The following is a 6,091-nucleotide window of genomic DNA, read 5'->3' as shown; positions in this document are numbered from 1 at the left end:
ACTGGAGCAAGGTTTTGAATCGGGCGTAGAAAAATGCTACACTGCGCAACTCACGTAAAGAAGCACTTTTTCGAAATCCCGTAATTGTTTCCCATTGCGACGTATAAGTTTGCAATTTGGCTCAAACGATCCTACAACCTTTCACTGTAATTGTGCGAAAACGGCGCACCAGAGGCGTCGTCCTCCAGCTCGGCGACTGTTAAGACACCAAGCTGGCGACACACGCGAAAAAAAGGCCAGAGCTCAGGGTTGATGTGAGCATTAAGGTGGATTGATGAAGTCACGCAGGCACAAAATTTCACTACAATTCTGCCCTTCGACACTGTGAGCGTGTCACACGATGGGAAGGTCGTCACATCCCCTCTTATCAACATTTCACCTCAACATTGGAGGTTATAACCGCGACATCCTGCCTTAAAATCACGCAGTTTTATTATGGATGGCGCAGAAAAACGTTTCAGACACACTGCCACCCAGAAACCACAAGGAGGGCCTCACGTTGTGGCATATAGGGCCGATAATGAAACCATCCCCTCCCCTTAGACATTGATCTCCACAGATGTTGTGGTCAAAGACGACAGTCAGCAGTTCAATGAACAACGGAACGAAGTTCTCGGCAATCTTTGACACTGCTGAGCTCCAGGACGCTTCCGCTCTTCTCTAAGGACACCATGGGCTTGCAACCCCAATGGACATGATCGCACCCATCTGGACAGCAGTTCGACCGTAATTTTTGCATTCAGTTTAGAACAACTGGGGATCGTTCAATGCCATTCGAAGAATTTTAAACTTGATCCGAAGCAGCAAAGTGGGCTTAGGCTTTCTCAGAACTCTTGTTTCGCGCCCTCCTTTAGCGTCATCACGGATGAATCTGACATTGACAAACTGCCTATTGGCTTCTGTCTCGGGTTCTTCGGCCGACGTTCATCTAATGTTTTTACTGACGTTTCGCCAGCACGAGTGGCTGGCATTGTCAAAGCTTCACCCTCCATTGCCGGTGGTGAACTCTAGCCGAGATCACGGCCGCAGACTGTATGTACCTGGCGCGCCAACGTCCGAGGGCTTCTCCGCGGTCATTTCCGGTGCGGTAGTCCTCTTGCTACTTGCGACGGTCATTCGCTGCAATACGCGAAGCCACGATCCGTTTGCCTTAAGGCTTTCCTCTTTTTTGTTGAAGTTGTTCGCGTGTTTTTGTATTTCTACAGTTTCTCTGAACAAGCGCGTGTGATAGTGCTTGTCTACAGCGAGAACTTCCGTGTCGGCGAATTTTATTACGTGGTCGGTCTCACTCAGTGCGTGCTCTGCCACGGCCGATTTCTCCACCTACCCCAACCTCCAATATCGCTTATGTTCTTTGATCCTGGTGTTGATTGATCGTCCTATCATTCCGACATAAAATTTTCCGCATGTGCATGGTATACGGTATATTCCCGACATTGCAAGTGGGTCCCTTTCCTCCTTTGCCCATCTGAGACACTCTTTGATCTTCCTTGCCGGTTTGAAAATCCTCTTTACCCCATTTTTGCGCAATATACGGCCGATTCTGTCCGTCACTCTGGGAATATATAGCAGAAAGGCCGTACCCGACATTTCTTTTTCTGATTCTCTACATAGCCGAGTGTTTGGCTCCATTACGGCCATTGCTCCTCAGAACACATTCCAGGCGTTGCATTTCGCATCTGAGGTGCTGCGGCTCACATATTCGTCCTGCTCGCGTTACGAGCGTAGTAATCATGCCTCTTGTCTGGCTCGGATGGTGGTTTGATAGTTTGTGCAGGTATCGGTGTGTGTGTGTTGGTTTTCGATACATGCTTTGTCCCAGGTTTTCGCCATCCCTTGTGACCAGCACATCTAGAAATGGCAGTTTTTTGTCCTTTTCCACTTCTATGGTAAATTTTATGTTGACATGGAGGAGGTTCAATTGTCTTAGGAAGTCACCGAGCTGTCCTTCACCATGGCTCCACACAACGAAAGTATCATCGACGTATCTGTACCACAGTTTAGGTTTGCAAGTCGTCAAGTCCAGTGCCTGTACTTCGAATTGTTCCATGAAGAAGTTGGCCACCATTGGACTAAGAGGACTACCCATGGCGAACCTTCCAGCTTCTCGTAGAAATCGCCATTCCACGTGAAATAGCTCGTGGTGAGACATGCATGGAAGAGCTTTGTGATGTCTTGCGAGAAAATGGAACCGATGTGCGCCAGAGCGTCACTGAGTGTCACTTTCGTGAACAAAGAAACAACATCAAAGCTGACCAGGATGTTGTTTGGTGCAGGTTTCAGTTTCTTCAGCTTCTCAATGAAGTATCCTGAGTCCTTTGTGTATGTGTCGGTCTTCCCCACGTGTGGCTGGAGCAGAGAGGCCAAGTGTTTAGCCAGTTTATACGTCGGTGAGCCAGGAGCGCTAACAATCGGTCTTAATGGAACGTTGTTCTTAGGGATACAGTAGTAGCAAGTGACACGACCACAACGGAACAGTTATAAGGGACACGCTTCGAGATAACACTTCTCACCAGACTCTAATAACACTAACCCTGTTCCGTGTCGATTGGTGCTGCACGAAACCCGTAGCACCCAGCAGTATTTGTTTTTTTAGTGCCAACTTACAGAAAGTTGTGGTTTGCTCATTTCTCTAAGGACCTGCAATGATGCTTTACATCCATACATGGGAATTTGGTTACACACATCTTCTCAATATATGTAGTCTGTGCAAAGGCCTATCCAATTTTGCTAAGTTATTGAAGCATTTGCATCTGTCCCCACGTGGGCGATACAGAAAAATTTTCCTTCTAATCATAACACTGGTTAATGTGTTACACTGAAGCGCCAAAGAAACTGGTATAGGCATGCACTCAAATACAGAGATGTGTAAACAGGCAGAAGACAGCTCTGCGGTCGACAACGCCTGTGTAAGACGAGTATCTGGCGTAGTTGTTAGACCGGTTACTGCTGCTATAAATGCAGGTTATCAAGGTTTAAGTGAGTTTCAACTTGACGTTATAGTCGGCGCATGGGTGATGCGACGCAGCAACCTGAGGCAGCGATGAACTGGGTATTTTCCGGTACGAGCATGTCACAAGTGTACATTGAATTTCAGGAATCCGGTAAAACATCAAATTTCCGACATCGCTGCGGCCGGAAGAAGGTCCTGCAACAACGGGACGAATGGCGACTGAAGAGAAACGTTGAACGCCACAGAAATGCAACCCTTACGCAGATTGCTGTAGATTTCATTGCTGGACCATCAACAAGTGTCAGGGTGCGAACCATTCAACGAAACATCATCGATATGGGCTTTCGGAGCCGAAGGCGCAATCGTGTGCCCTTGATGACCGCACGACACGAAGTCTTACGCCTCTCCTGGGCCCGTAAACACCGTCATTGGACTTTTGATGACTGGAAACATGTTGCCTGGTCGGACGAGTCTCGTTTCAAATTGAATCGAGCGGATGGACGTGTACAGGTATGGAAACAGCCTCACGAATCCATGGACCTTGCATGTCAGCATGGGACTGTTCAAGCTGCAGGAGGCTCCGTAATGGTGTGAGCGTGTGCAGCTGGAGTGATATGGGACCCCTGATACGTGTAGATACGACTCTGACAGGTGACATGTATGCAAGCATCCTGTCTAATCACCTACATCCATTCATGAACATTGTGCATTCCGACGGACTTGGACAATTCCAGTAGGATAATGCGACACCCCTCACGTCCAAGATTGTTACAGAGAGGCTCCAGGAACATTCTTCCGAGTTTAAACACTTGCGCTGGCTACCAAACTCCGCAAACATTAACATTATTGAGCATATCTGCGATGCCTTGCAACTTGCTGTTCAGAAGAGATCTTACCGCGTCGTGCTCTTACAGATTTATGGACAGTCCTGCAGGATTCATGCTGTCTATTCCCTCGAGCACTTCTTAGTCGAGTCCACGCCACAGCGTGTTGCGGCACTTCTGCATGCTCGCGGGGGCCCTATACGATGCTTGGCAGGTGTACCAATTTCTTTGGCTCTTCAGTGTATATGCCGTAAGGATTGTCGGGATTAAACATCAAGGATGTGATAGTGGTGTACCGTATGAATCTAAGTAAAATCGAGACTTAAGGAGCGGTATGCCAAAGTGCTGTTTCACTTCTGTCATTGTGTATTCAAATTTTAAAAAAATAAAGATTTACTTAGAGTCACTGAAGTTAAAATCTTCTGGTTTATTAGGCCGCGTCATGTTTCTTCTAAAATGATCGACGTTTCGACCCCTCTGCTGGGATCTTCCTCAGGATCTTCTGGTGTCCACCACTGCTAGAACACCCCACCAGAGGGGTCGAAATGTCGATCATTTTAGAAGAAACATGACGCGGCCTAATAAACCAGAAGATTTTAACTTCAGTGACAACGGCCACGAAAGCTGCAGACTTACATGATTTAGAGTCGCTGGTATCTCAAAGGGCCAATTCTATAATCTTAGAAGTGGTGCACCACGGTAATTTAAGTTTCTTTAGTATGACTTTATGTTAAGCTGCGCTAAGGTATCAAATACCTCTGCGCGATTTGGTGAGATTGTGGTGGTTGGGCAGTAACGAGTTAAAGCTCAATGCTGCATGATAAACCGGAGCCGTGAGCATTAGGAATTGTACGTGCGTGGTTTGTAGTGGTTGTTGTCCAGCGCGTGTGTACGGTTCAAATGTCTCTGAGCACCATGGGACTTAACATCTGAGGTCATCAGACCGCTAGAACTTAGAACTACTTAAACCTAACTAACCTAAGGACATCACTCACAGCCATGCCCGAGGCAGGATTCGAACCTGATGTTTTATTTGTTGTTGTTGTTGTGGTCTTCAGTCCTGAGACTGGTTTGATGCAGCTCTCCATGCTACTCTATCCTGTGCAAGCTTCTTCATCTCCCAGTACCTACTGCAACCTACATCCTTCTGAATCTGCTTAGTGTATTCATCTCTTGGTCTCACCCTACGATTTTTACCCTCCACGCTGCCCTCCAATACTAAATTGGTGATCCCTTGATGCCTCAGAACATGTCCTACCAACCGATCCCTTCTTCTGGTCAAGGTGTGCCACAAACTTCTCTTCTCCCCAATCCTATTCAATACTTCCTCATTAGTTCTGTGATCTACCCATCTAATCTTCAGCATTCTTCTGTAGCACCACATTTCGAAAGCTTCTATTCTCTTCTTGTCCAAACTATTTACCGTCCATGTTTCACTTCCATACATGGCTACACTCCATACAAATACTTTCAGAAATGACTTCCTGATACTTAAATCCATACTCGATGTTAACAAATTTTTCTTCTTCAGAAACGCTTTCCTTGCCATTGCCAGTCTACATTTTATATCCTCTCTACTTCGACCATCATCAGTTATTTTGCTCCCCAAATAGCAAAACTCCTTTACTACTTCAAGTGTCTCATTTCCTAATCTAATTCCCTCAGCATCACCCGACTTAATTAGACTACATTCCATTATCCTAGTTTTGCTTTTGTTGATGTTCATCTTATATCCCCCCTTCAAGATACCATCCATTCCGTTCAACTGCTCTTCTAAGTCCTTTGCTGTCTCTGACAGAATTACAATGTCATCGGCGAACCTCAAAGTTTTTATTTCTTCTCCATGGATTTTAATACCTACTCCGAATTTTTCTTTTGTTTCCTTTACTGCTTGCTTAATATACAGATTGAATAACATCGGGGAGAGGCTACATCCCTGTCTTACTCCCTTCCCCACCGCTGCTTCCCTTTCATGTCCCTCGACTCTTATAACTGCCATCTGGTTTCTGTACAAATTGTAAATAGCCTTTCGCTCCCTGTATTTTACCCCTGCGACCTTTAGAATTTGAAAGAGAGTATTCCAGTCAACATTGTCAAAAGCTTTCTCTAAGTCTACAAAAACTAGAAACGTAGGTTTGCCTTTCCTTAATCTTTCTTCTAAGATAAGTCGTAAGGTCAGTATTGCCTCACGTGTTCCAGTATTTCTACGGAATCCAAACTGATCTTCCCCGAGGTCGGCTTCTACTAGTTTTTCCATTCGTCTGTAAAGAGTTCGTGTTAGTATTTTGCAGCTGTGGCTTATTAAACTGATTGT

This window comes from Schistocerca cancellata, chromosome 9, assembly GCF_023864275.1.
Source record: "Schistocerca cancellata isolate TAMUIC-IGC-003103 chromosome 9, iqSchCanc2.1, whole genome shotgun sequence".
NCBI classification, from domain to species: Eukaryota; Metazoa; Arthropoda; class Insecta; order Orthoptera; family Acrididae; genus Schistocerca; species Schistocerca cancellata.
Note: the sequence above shows the minus strand (reverse complement) of the source record.